The sequence below is a fragment of the Ambystoma mexicanum genome, chromosome 10, assembly GCF_040938575.1.
Source record: "Ambystoma mexicanum isolate Mex_15411 chromosome 10, UKY_AmexF1_1, whole genome shotgun sequence".
In the NCBI taxonomy this organism is placed as follows: Eukaryota; Metazoa; Chordata; class Amphibia; order Caudata; family Ambystomatidae; genus Ambystoma; species Ambystoma mexicanum.
The window spans coordinates 1,546,569,372-1,546,583,276 of record NC_090932.1 but is presented as its reverse complement, the minus strand read 5'-3'; the positions used below and the strand labels follow the sequence as shown (position 1 = coordinate 1,546,583,276).

Here is a 13,905-nt window from a genome sequence, read left to right as displayed (position 1 = left end):
CTTCCTCTTTAAGTATATTTAAGAAATCTATACGACAGCCACTCCACTGTGATTACCTTGGTCACTCTGATCGATGCAAACCTTAGCAATCATCTTGGCCCGAATGCAGTTCAGTCTGCTTGGTGCGCGTTAGAAATCCTCAAAATCGAAAGTGCAGTACATGGGATAGTAGAATAAATGGGATAATACAATAGAAGGCCAGATAGTGGCAAGTGCAGGTAGGAGCAGACATAAGTGCTGGTAGGGGGACTGTAGGGATACAAAACAGTCCCCAGGTGTGGGAGTTGCCAGGGAGGCAGTGCAGGTGTGCAAATTGCAGGGTCTGGGCCCAAGATCAGAAGGGTGGCCAGGTAACCAGTGCAATTTATACCAGGAATTTATCAGGGGAGGGGGGGAGAGCAGGCAGAAGCAAAGAGGAAGGTTTTGAGGTGCTTCTGGAACCGGAGATGGTTCTCAAGTTTCAGGGAAGCAGGAAGGCTGTTCCAGAGGGAAGCCCCTGCCGATGAGAGAGCTACCACCAACTCGTTCCTTGGAGAAGCGACTGACCCCGAAGGAGTTGGAGGCGGATGAGTGAAGAGCTTGGGAAGGAAGATATTTGGGAAAAGAGAGTTGAAGGTATTGCGGCCCCAGAAGGCCTTGTGGACAATGCAGAGGGTTTTGAACTTAATCCTTGCAGCCACTGGGAGCCAGTACAATGATTTCAGTCCTGGAGAGATACGATCCCTGGGCTTGAGGCCAAGGACAAGACTCTCAGTCCTGTTCTGGATAAGTTGCAGAGGGCGTAGAGTAGCGGTAGGCAGATTTAGATAGAGGCTGTTAAAATAGTCCAGTCTAGAGAGAGCCAGGGCTCTGGAGACGGTGAGCTTCTGAGGGAAGGAGAGGAAAGGGAGAATACCTCTGAGGAGGTGCAGCTGGTAGTGTGACTTCTTAAAGACGTCGGAGATGTGAGGAGAGAAGGAGAGTGTGGGGTCTAAGATGACCCCAAGGTTTTTTCCCTTGCAGGTGGGAACAGGAAGAGGGCCAAGAGAGGCCAGCCAGAGAGCTGCAGGGAAGGAAGGAGTGGGTGTGCCCATGAGTAAAATCTGTCTTACTGGCATTAAGGCAGAGGTCATTGGCGGCACACCACTCCTGGATAGCAGACAGTCCGAGATGAGGGAAGGAGAGGAGGAGGTCGAAGGTAGCCTGAAAATGAGCTGGGTATCATCCGCATAGCACTGAAAATTGGGGCAGAGAGCGGCGATGCGGTGGGCTAGGAGTGCTAGGTATTGGTTGAACAGCCAGGGGGAGAGGTTAGATCCCTGGGAGACTCCACAGGTGGAGAAAAAGATATCAGAGAGGAAGGACCCAGGTTGGACCTGGGAGGGTCGGTCAGAGAGGAAAGAGGTCAGCCACGCCAGAAACCAAGCGTGAAGGTTGAGTCTTGACCTCTGATTGGAGAACCCCCGACACCAATCCTGCCTCCCCCACTGAGCAGCCCCCCCCACACCCCGTGAGAGAGATTGAAGATCCTCACTGGGGAAGACGGCGTGGAGGGCAGATGGACATTTCTAGAAGGTCCGGGTACCACGCTCTCCTTGCTCAATCCGTAGCAATGAGGATCATGTGGGATCGGAACCTTTGCAACCTCCTTAGCACCCAAGTAATGACGGGGACCGGACGAAACACGTACAGAAGTGGGAATGACCAATCAATGACTAATGCGTCCCCTAAGGCTCCTCTCGGAGGAAATTCCCTTGAGCAAAATCTCTGGCACTTCTGGTTGCCACCGGCCACAAACAGATCCACTTGAGGGGTTCCCCAAAGGGTGAGGATCTCCAGGGGGACTTCCTGAGCCAACTCCCTCTCATGGGAAACCATGCTCTGCCTGCTGAGAGCGTCCGCCACCGCATTATCTTTTCCAGCCAGATGGACTGCCGAGAGTTATATTCCTTGCTGTATTGCCCAGAACCAGAGCTGCATCGCCTCTCTGCATAGCGGGAGTAACCTTACCCCCACCCCCTTTTTTGTTGAGGTAATGCATGTCACTGTGCTGGCCGTCATGATCAGGACACTCTTCCCCCGCACAGACAGCAGAAAAGCCTCCAGGGCCAGCCTGATGGCCCTCGGCTCCAACAGTTTGATGTGGAGTTCAGACTCCGACGGAGACAAACGACCGCTGGCGGTCGGATCGTCGGCATGAGCTTCCCATACTGTGAGGGAAGCGTCTGTCACCACTGTCCCCTCCGGCCAAATATGCCAAAATGGCTCCCCCTTCATCAGATTCTCTTTGCTGGCCCACCACAGAAGATCCTGCGAGACTGAGTGGAATCTGAACAGGGTCCGAAATCTTGCTTGAGAATTGCGGCCACTGCATCTTGAGAACCCATTGAAGGTATCTCATCCTTAGTCTGGGCTCTGACACCAGAAAAATGTAGGATGCCATGAGGGCGAGCAACCTTAAGAATTTGAAAGCCAAAGACTCTGGGCACGTTGAAATTTGTTGACCATCTGTACAATGTGATGAGCCCTCACCTTGGGAGGCGAGCACTTCCCCAAGGACGTGTCCAACACAGCCCGGATGTACTGGAGCTGTTGGGAAGGTGTCATATGTGACTTCTTGAAATTGAGGGAGAAGCCCAGCTTATGAAGGGAGCGGCAAGTGAGGCTGAGATGATCCAAGGCTTGTTCGGGAGAGCGTGCTCGGATAAACCAGGTGCCCAGGTAGGGGTAGATGTGAACCCCTCTTGACTGAGAGATGCTGCCACCATTAGCTTGTGAAGGCCCTCGGGGCGAAGGTCAATCTGAATGGCGGGACCCAGAACAAAGTGCTAGTCGCCAATCCTCCTCCCAGCTTATGAACGCACTCCACAACCTGGGGTTTACTACCAACCTCAAGACGTCTCTGCTACAGCCCACACAGAAGCTGACCTTCCTGGGCCTAATCAGGAGAGCCACTACTCACTTCCTCTCCAGGTTTGACCTCGGCCTGGTGGTACCAACACCTACTCTGTATTATGGCGGCTGTCCTTTTAGCGGTCTCCCACACAAGACTAGAGATAAGGCGACTGCAGCTGCACTTCGCAGTCTCCTGGAATCGGGAGAGGGGCTCAGTCGGAGCCAGTGGACTTTCCCACATCTCTCCACCCGGACCTCACCTGGTGGTACACGGACATCAACCTATGGCGGGGCAAGCCCTTCCGGCAGCCTCTCCCTCAGGTCACTGTCTCAACAGACTCCTCCCTAGAGGGCTGGGGAGCCACTCTGGACAAGCACAGCATTCATGGAGTCTGGACCCGGCAGGAGCAGGAGTCCCACATCAACTGGCTAGAGTTGAAGGCCATATGGCTGGCCCTCAAGGCCTTCCTCCCTCTCATAGAAGGCAAGACAGTGCTTATCCAGACACACAACTGCACCAGCATGTACTATGTCAACAAGCAGGGGGTAACCAGGTCTCCCCCCCCCCACCCCCCCCCCACCCCCACTATGCAACCTCGCAGACAGTATGTGGGAATGGACTCTGGAAAACATCTACCTCATGGCTGTCCATTTCCCGGGGAATCCAACCTGGAGGCGGACAGGCTCAGCAGACTGGGGGCGGACAATTACAAGTGGCAATTGAACGACCTAGTACTGAAAGAGATTCCTCGGGTGAGGCACCCCCAAGTGGATCTGTTTGCCTCCCAAGACAACAAGAAATGCCAAAGTTCGCCTCCTGGCAAGGACGGGGCCCCAGTTCCCTGGGTGATGAATTCCAGATGCAATGGAACTACATGACTGTGAACCAGGGTTGTTGGTGGAAAGGCATATGCAGTGTGATCTGCAGGATAAAACAATCGTGTCACCTCAGCATCATTCTAATGGCTCCCTGGTGGCAGGCGAGACTGTGGGTCTCTGAGCTACTCAGCTTATCGGACAGGCCCCCCATTCACCTACCACTGGCCCAGCTCCGCTCCTGACCCAGCCGGTGGGGGCAGAGTTCTCCACCCTGCTCTACACAAAATGGCCCTCGCAGCGTGGTTCCTGAGCAGGTCACTTTGAAACACATGAACCGATCGGAGGCTAACCTGGATATCATCCAGGGCGCCAGAAGGAAGGCTACTAGGAGCCAATATATGAGCAAATGGTCGGGATTCTATCATTGGGGCAACTCTAAGGAGATTGACCCCCTTAGGCGCTCATTGGATGACATACTCTCCTGCTTGGCACACCTTGCCCACTCCGGAGTGCAGTTCGACACATGCCGCACTTATCTGGCAGCCAAAGGTGCCTACAGGAATACAGAAGAGGGTCTCTTTGCCTCCTCCAACCTGGTGGTCAAGTGGCATCTGGCAGGCCTCCACAGACTCTACCCGCCCATAAAGAAGCCACACCTGGTGTGGGACCTCAATGTTGTGTTGGGCGCCTTGGCGCTCTATCCTTTCGAGCCAATGGTGTCCGTGGACATCATGCTGGTTACTCTAAAGACAACCCTACTCGTGGGTCTCACCTGCGCTTGCAGAGCCAGCGAAATCCAGGCCCTTGTGGCATCAGAGCCCTATACCACTTTTCACAAGGACAAGGTGGTCCTCCGGACGCATCCAGCGTTCCTTCCCAAGGTCTCCTCCACCTTCCACCTGAATGAGGTTCTATTACTCCCCTTCGCCGCCCCCAAGAATGAGCCTCAGAGCGTTTTGCATCGTCTGGATGTCAGAAACGCTCTGAAGTTCTACCTAGACAGGACCAAGGAATTCTGCAAGTTGGATGCCCTCTGTCCTCTTTGGTGGTTCAAGGCCAGATTATCGGGCTTCCAAGGCCTCAAAGGCGAGGTGGATGGTCGCGGCCCTCAAGAAAGCCTATGAGGGGTAGCACAGACAAGTTCTGGCCAATTTGCATTCCCATGCAGTCGGTGTCAAGGCCACAGCTGTTTCATTCCAACGGCATATACCGTGGCAACTCATCAGCAGGACTGCCACCTGGGACACCCCTTTGGCTTTTTGCAAGCACTGTCTAGACGGTGCCTCTAGGCCAGACGCAGCTTTCGGGCAGGCAGTTCTGAGAAACATGTTTAAAGAGGGGGCTCCTCTCCACCCTAGGGCTACATTCAGTTGTAATCGCCCATACAGTATGGAGGAAAGGGGGCGGAACGTAAGAGTAATTAATAGTTACTCACCGTAGTGATTAACGTACTATATTAGTCCATAGTCCCCTTTCCTCCATACATCCCACCATCCTCCCCCCTAATACTGGTGTCATTAGGCAATGTTGTAAATTGACGCGTCAATGGGGACTGAGGAGTGGCGCTGGTGGGCGGAGTCAGGCTAGCACATGCTCCCAGGGCCGTGCCCCCTTATGCCTCCAAATTTAAGGGGGAAAAATGTTCTGGTGAAAAAGGTTCCGTCTCCCGTGCCTTGGAAGGGACGTCCATGCAGTATGGAGGAAAGGGGACTAAGGGCTAAGAGTACGTTAGTCACTACGGTGAATAATTTATAATTTTTCAATCCTCCCTCACTTCCTCCAACCCACTTTATTTCCCAAGAACCATATAACAATAATACCTAGGATAATTAAGCAATATGCCCCGAGCGGCGTGGGCATTACCGACTCGGGTAATGCCCCGGGGCCCATAGTTATAGGCCCAAGCGAGGGGCATATAGCTATTAGTACCCCGGCCTGCAAAAACTGCGTGACTGGGGCACTAAAAGCTTTTTTTTTTTTTTGTCCTGAAACGCTCCAGCGCGTCCGCTACCGGGGGTAAAAAAAGAAGGTAAGTGTGTTTGGGAGGAGGGAAGGGGGTGGGGGGGTAATGTACCTGTGTCCCTGGCAGGGGACGATGGAAGCCTCCAGCCGTGAGGAGGCTCGGAGCGGGGATGGCCCCGCTCCGAGTCTCCACACAGCAGGATGCTGCTGCCATTGTCCCCCAACGGGGACCCAGGGATAGAAGGTAAGTGGGGCGGGGAGGGGGAAAAAAGCCTTACCTCTGTCCCCTGCGAGGGGCGAAGGTAGCTTCTCAGCCGTGGGAGGCTTGTGCGGGAATGGCCCCGCTCCGAGCATCCTCATTGGCTGAGGTGCTGCCACACCCCCTGCCGGGGACAAAGGCCGTGGAATCCCGACTTGGTAATGACTCGGCGAGGGCCAATCAGAATGGCTTTCATTCAGATTGCGCCCTCACCAGGTACTAATAGAGCAAAGTAGTCTCCTGAAAAGCCCCTGCCACAAGTAGACATCCAATCCATGGACCCTGCCCAAATAAAACATATTCCAAATGGTCAATATAAATGGTTGTTGCAGGTCTCTAGCGATGGCTCCTTATAATCTGTAGTTGGCGCCGTGAAAGTTACAATCCTTGGCCCTGCCCTTTGATGCTAGTTTTCAGTGCTGTATTAATATCCATTTTGCTAAAGCAGTGTTTCTCCATTGGACCATAGCCGGGTCTGTTTTTCAGGGAGTGATCCGCAACCAACAGGTTTGCCTGTAGTGAAGACCTAGAATCTGTTGTCCTTACGACTTTCAGTTACTCTGCCCAGATAGAAGCCAGCTGGGGGCAGCCCCAGATCATATCCGTAAAATAAGCAACCTTTCCCCACACCACTTCTAGCATAACCCAATGTTTGACTGATCTAAGATAGCAAGTTTGCATCCCTTACCTGTTTTCACCCAACCCCATGCTCCACTCCACCAAACCGTCTTTTACTTGACACCACTTTCAAATTTTGGGTCCCATGGTCATTTCAAACTCCTATCTTCTAGCATTCTTTCTTTCCTCCCTGGGCTCGATGTAAGCATATGCCCAGGAAATGCAATGTTTCTGTAGCCCCAGTGACCTTGGGTAATGTCTATGCATGTTTCCTTCATCAATGTAGAGATCAAAGTCGACAACCTGGTCTCCATGCAGTGTCAGAGTTGTAGGTTTCTCCAAAAATCTCCATTCTCTAGATGTTTCAGATGATCAAAGGACACAGCCGTTAACTTGAAGATGGTGGCCAATGAGTCACACTGTCCTATGATTTTCAATAGAAAGGCTTTTCCCTCAATCTTAAAGTTGGTATTGTACTATGTAGTTGGCCATACCTGCCACATAGTATCTACTTGCAACCACTTTATGTATTTGTCTCTCTTGTGAGGTAATGCAGGGATGTTCCTGGAGGAAGGGGGAAATGAGGGACTGGTTTGATTTAATCGGTGAGTAGCCGGCAAGGAATATTGGGCGGTCACGTACGTTGCTCTTGATCTGTGCTGTAGCAGGACTTGGAAAAAGCTTTCAAATCCTGCCAGACCTGCAGGTCAAGTAAATTAATCATCTTGACTTAAGGTAAATGCACTCCACTCATGAACTTGATGGCATATATATTTTTTTTAAATACATGGTAACACATGAAGACACATTACCAGCAATGTTCATTTGCCTTTTCAGTATTCTCCTCCTGGACACATTCAAACATATTTTCCTATAGACTACAAAGTACAAGATTCAACCCCCACATATCATAAGGTGATGATAATGACAGTTGTAATACATTTGGTTGATAGGCTTAAAATTAGCAAAAGCTTTTGGCTCGGATTAGAATGAGTCTAAAGCTAGGGTTTGGCGCTACAATAAATAATATAAGCATTGGAATATCAGCCGAGGCTCAGGATAGTGTTAGAATGGGAGTTTGTTTTTAGACTTAAGGAGCACTTAATTCAGGATCTTACCAGAAAGACTGCAGTTGGCTGGCTACAAACTGCAATAGTGCATGTGTTTAAAGAGCCAATGCTTTGTACTCCACAATGTAGCACCTTACTAATGATTTCACATTGGACAACAGTGGTGGTTGGAGCTACAGGCTGCTGCCTACTGCTTGCTCAATATACACTTATGAAATAAATGAGTTGAGTCTGTCGCCAAGCTAACTAAACTTAATGGGCAACATTTTCAAAATCTGTCATTTATTTGACAAGAACAGAGTTGGAGCAGAAGCTGAGGCAGGCCATCCCACAGAGCTTTGAGGTCTCCAATCGGGCAAGGGAGAGGGTGTATGCATTCCCTATATTGATCCCACCCTTGATATAGCTTTAAGTGTGGCAGTTGTGTCTCCTGTCCATTAACAGAGACCAGAACAGAATTTAACCACTGAAAAATAAAATGGCAACTGAAAGCGCACACAAATTGCAGAACAAGAAATGCAATATATGTAATCTGTTCTTGTAACCTCCTTTCTGAGGCTTGTGGAATCTGCTTAGATCACATGCTGTGCATAGGCCGACATCTAGTGGAAGCTGCGGAGTATTACAGTTTGTTTTTCGAAAGTCGAAAATGGGCGTCGACACAGGCGTGCCAGTAATACTATCCCTAGTGTGACGTCCACTGTACCCAAGATCCCTCACGCGTGTAGTGTCCTCAGATTGTTTTTTTCCGCCATACTGGTCGGAAGCATCTTGCGGAGTTCCCTGGCCTTAGCCATACTTTGCTGTTATTATAATTATAATTCTTATTCATTCCCTTCCCCACCCCAACGTCGACCCTCAACCTCGACGACGGCTGGAGAAGTCATCGACCGTCGACTGCTGCACGACGGATCTGGGCCTCGGAAGGCCGCTGGCCTCGGCCCGGGCCTAGTAGGCCGCTGGCCTCGGCCCTTACAAGTAGGGAGAGTGGGGGGTGGTACATACTCTTCACTCTTGATATATAGTTACATTTTATATATTCCTACACTTAGCAGCCCGCTGCCTTAAGGTGCGTATGGAGGGTACCCCTTTTCAATTCTGCCCCAAGTGCAATCGCAAATACCCTTGGGTCGACAGGCACGCCACGTGCAATCTCTGCTTGCCGAGGGATCACCCCGAAGCGAACTGCAGAGCGTGTAGTAGGTTTAAACCTAAGACACTTAAGGACCGTTCGACAAAGCGTTGGGCCCACCACGCCAGGCAGGAGGCCATGGCAGCGGAGGGCGCCTTCAGCGATGGCAGCGACGCCGTACTTTCGGACGGCGAGGGCATTATGGCGTCGAAAGACAGCCGGCGAGCGCAGGTCCCCGACCTCGGAAGGTCGTCCGGCAGGGCGGCTATGGGGAAGACCCCCGGCGACGCAAGCGCTACACACCTAACACACACTAAACACACTAAGACCAACCGGACCTCGACGACGTCGACTTCCCGGAAAGAGGCACAAAAAGAACGGTCCGACTCGGTGTCCTCTGGGCGCTCTCGATCGAGATCACCTCACGACGCAAGGCAATCATCCACTCTTGCCAAGAGTGCCTCGCTACACACATTAACGGAAGTTCGATCGTCGGGAGACGAAGACGACTTCCACCCCCAGGCCGCGCTCCAAGATACCGAGACCGCGGTTAACACCAGTGAGGCCCCACGCCCGAAGCACACAGATACCTCTCCAGACCCTCGGCGCCAGGCGTCGAAAATCTCTGGGGCCTCCAAGGGACAGGGAAAACATTTTTCCACGCACGGGGAGGGGGGGAAACAGCGGAAAGCACAGCCTTCCACCCCTGTAAAGCCATCCTCTCACCCTAGGCAGACAAGTAAACACAAGTCTACCCTTGAAAAGTCCCATAAATCATCTCCTGCTAAAGTAATACCCTGTTCCAGGGAATGGTCCAGTGAAGACATAGACAGGGTTATGTCTAGGATGTCTTCCTTGGCTGATTTTTATGATAAGAACCCAGAACACTTTCTTTCATATAACCCTCAAGGGGCCACACCCTCAGGCTCCTCCGATCCGATCCCGCTAAGTAAAAAGCCCCGGGTCGAAAGACCTGAACCCTTCGAGGTTCAGCCTTACTCCACTCCATATTCTACTCCACTCCCCAGTTACCAGGGACAAGTTTTCCCTGAAGAGGACCAGGAGTTTGAAATTATGGAAGAACAAACCGGGACAGATTACTATGCAGAGGATGAGGACCTGGAGGAGGTAGAAGATGAGCAGGAAATTTACAGAGTAGATTCCCCAGTACAAAGCGAAGCCCCAGTTACTGACTCTCCAGTTGATAACCAGCCCCTCCTCAACGAGGTTCTCGCTCGAGCAGCGGAACACTTCCACATCGACACCCACGGTGTACAGGAGGAAAGGGACTTCGCGGAGGAGTTTGTAGGAGAGAGAAGACCGGTCGCTCAGACCATCCCTATCCTCAAATCCATCCAACGAAGAATAGATCCTTCCCTGGTGAATCCTAACCTCACCAGAGCTGTCAACCCCAGAATTGAAAAGATTTTCCGGCCAGCCCAGTCTGACCCTCTGTATATAAGGGGACATCTTAAACCAGATTCCCTAGTGGTGACCAACACTAGAAAAAGGGCTGGCTCGCCCTTATCTTCATCAGAAGCTCCTCCCGATAAGGAGAGCAAAAAACTTTACGGGTTTGGCAGAAAGGTAGCCTCAACGTCCGCCTACCAAGCAAGGATTGCGAATTCCACCACCCTGTTGGCTAGTTACAATTGCCATCAATGGGAAGAAGTCGCGGCGCTCATTGCCTCTGCTCCAGAACCGTTAAAGGGCCAGCTGGCTCGGATCTCAGCAGAGGGGAGAGCCGTGTCTGGTTGCATTTTAAAAGCAACTTTCGACGCCGCTGACAACGCAGGGAGATTGATAGCAGAAGGTACTGTTATCAAGAGACATGCGTGGTTACGGCAGTCGGGATTCAAGACAGAAACCCAGGCTTCTTTAATAGACAAGCCAGTGGAACCCGACCTATTGTTTGGGAAAGCGGTCGAAGACGCACTTAAAAATGCCAAAGATGAATATGAGACTCTCAAATCCCTTGGCCAGCTTACCAACAAACCCCCTAACCAGAGGGGGAACAATAATTTTCGTCGCCCACGCGGCCAAAATTCACAAAGAGGCAACTATGCCCAGGGACAAGGTACACAATGGAATAACAACCAGCAGTCTACCCAGAGTTACGGCAGGGGTAACAAGAGAGGTCGTGGAAGAGGCAGAGGCAGCCCCAACAAGGGAGGTGGCACGCCTCCACCAAAACAGTGACGCTCAGTTCAGGGTCCCTTGCCACGCAACCCCAGTAGGGGGACGCATTTCCACCTTCACCCAGGCTTGGGAAGGGATCACCTCAGACAGATGGGTGCTATCAACAGTATCCGCAGGATATTGTATAGAACTACTGCAGCGTCCCCGGAATCATCCTCCACGACAAAGAGTGCACTCCCTAGAGCATCAAAAGATCCTTCTCGAGGAGATCGCCATTCTGCTAGAAAAGGACGCAATAGAACTCGTCCCAGGACACCAGGTAAACAAGGGTATCTATTCAACTTACTTCCTTGTGCCAAAGAAAGATTTGACAATGCGCCCAGTATTGGACTTACGGCCTGCCAACAAGTATGTCAAGCCCCAAAAATTCTGTATGACCACGCTACAAGAGGTAATCCCCCTCCTAAAAAAGGGGGATTACATGGCAACCTTGGATATGAAAGATGCCTATTTTCATATTTCCATGCTCCCAGCGCACAGAAACTACTTGCGCTTCAAGGTGGACAGTCGCCACTACCAATTCAAGGTACTGCCCTTCGGGATAGCTTCAGCACCAAGGGTATTCACCAAGGTACTGGCGGTGGCGGCTGCACACCTACGCAGGGAAGCAATCCCGGTGTACCCTTATCTGGACGACTGGCTCATAACGGGGGAAACCCCAGGAATTTGCAGGTCAAACATTCAAAGGACTATCGACCTCCTCCACGAATTAGGCTTCTCCATCAACGAGAAAAAGTCAAGTCTGGTGCCAAGCACCTCAAAACAGTTTCTAGGAGCTATCCTAGATACTCAGAAAGGATTGACCTTCCCTTCGGAAGAGAGAATTCGGAATATACTTCTGCAAATTCCGCATTATCAGTCAGGTCAACAGATAACAGTACGCAAAGCTATGCGGTTACTGGGCATGATGGCGTCATGCATTTACCTGGTCCCCCACGCGCGTCTGCGCATGCGTCCCATGCAGGAATGGTTGGCGAAACAGTGGTCTCAGGCAAGTGGTCATTGGGACGATCTAGTGGTCGTTTCGCCAACACTCGTACAGAGCCTACACTGGTGGACAAGAGAGAATCTCGCAAGGGGGAAACCCTTTTACGATCCCGAAGTACAAGCCGTGGTGACTACAGATGCATGCCTGACTGGGTGGGGAGCTCACCATCTCCACCACACAGCTCAGGGTCTCTGGTCTCACTCAGTAGCCAAGAACCACATCAATATGCTAGAGCTTCTGGCAGTATTCCGGGCGCTAAGGGCGTTCGAGCCCCATCTACTGAACTTGTCGGTGCAGATCAGGACGGACAGCACGACAGCCATGTTCTATCTGAACAAGCAAGGGGGGACTCGTTCGCCAAATCTGTCCAAGCTTGCCCAGAAAATATGGATATGGGCACTCAGACGGAACATCTTCCTGTCATCGCAACATGTTCCAGGGGAGCTCAATTCCCTAGCGGATGCTCTAAGCAGAGACTCCCTCCCAGAAGAACACGAATGGGTCCTTCACAGAGACGTAGTAGAAGATCTCTTCTCTCAGTGGGGTTTCCCCACTATAGACCTATTCGCCACAAGCGAAAACAAACAATGCCCAGGATTTGCATCCAGGTTCCCCCAGCCGGACTCCCAAGGGAATGCCCTGTGGATGAACTGGTCAGGGAGGTTTGCGTACGCTTTTCCACCAACTCCTCTCATCAGGAAGGTGGTGTACAAGATGAACAAGGAATCGATGACGCTCATCCTAGTTGCTCCCATGTAGGCGAGACAACCATGGTTTCCACACCTACGCAGGATGGCGGTGTGCGAACCCATCAGACTCCCAGCCTGGTACAACCTACTGTCCCAGCAACAGGGTCAAACAGTGCATCAGGAACCCAACTCTATGAACCTAGCAGCATGGCTCCTGAAGTCATAGAGTTTGGACATCTCAAATTACCTCAGAGGTGTATGGACATTCTAAAGGAGTCCAGGAAACCAAATACAAGGCACTGTTACTTTGATAAGTGGAAAAGATTCGTTATCTGGTGCCAGAATAAACAAATCAACCCGGTTGATTGCACTCCTTCCAACGTTGTGACATACATGCTCCACCTGCTGGATGCAGGGTTGGTTTTTAACTCGCTGAAAGTACACCTGGCAGCCCTCTCGGCTTACACCACATCCCATAACAAGGTCTCGTGGTGGAAAGTACCAGTGGTTAAAGCCTTCATGGAAGGAGTAAAGAGACTTCACCCTCCTATTTCGAACCCACCGCCAGGATGGGACCTCAACGTGGTGCTAGCTAAGCTCATGGGACCCCCATTCGAACCCATGCATAAAAGTAGTCTCAAACACCTGACTTATAAAACGGCCTTCTTAGTAGCCATTACCTCCATAAGAAGGGTCAGTGAAATTCAGGCTCTGTCAGTGCAGGATCCTTTCTTTACTATCCACAAGGACAAACTGGTTTTACGCACACACCCTAGGTTCTCACCTAAATTCATATCCAAATTCCATGTAAACCAGTCCATCGAGCTTCCGACTTTCTTCCAGAACCCGCAAAGCTCGGCTGAGGTGAAACTACACACCCTAGATGTGCGTAGGGCGGTCCTATACTATGTAAATAAAACCAGACCGCTAAGGAAAACAGATCAACTGTTTGTCTCCGTAGCTACAGGCAGAGAGGGGGATCGCGTCTCTAAGGGCGCTATCTCGAAGTGGATTATCAACTGTATACAGCTGTGTTACTCTCTTTCTGAAAAGACTCTGCCCTTTACGCCAAGGGCCCACTCTACTAGAGGCATTGGGGCCACTCTGGCTTTCATTGCAAATGTTCCCCTCGACACCATTTGCAAAGCGGCTACTTGGAGCTCTATTCACACTTTTACTCAGCATTACTGCATTGACACTCATTCCAAGACAGATACACAAGTGGGACAAGCGGTTCTAAGACACCTGTTTGCTCATGACCCTTCTCACATCCCACCTCCTTCTTCTGGTACTGC

At 51.3% G+C, this 13,905-nt stretch overlaps 1 protein-coding gene across 1 annotated transcript in view; it reads left to right on the top strand.

The window, feature by feature from the left end:
* SPPL3 (signal peptide peptidase like 3) overlaps positions 1 to 13,905 on the top strand; it is a 574,818-nt gene that overhangs the window by 433,654 nt on the left and 127,259 nt on the right. The window lies entirely within an intron of this gene.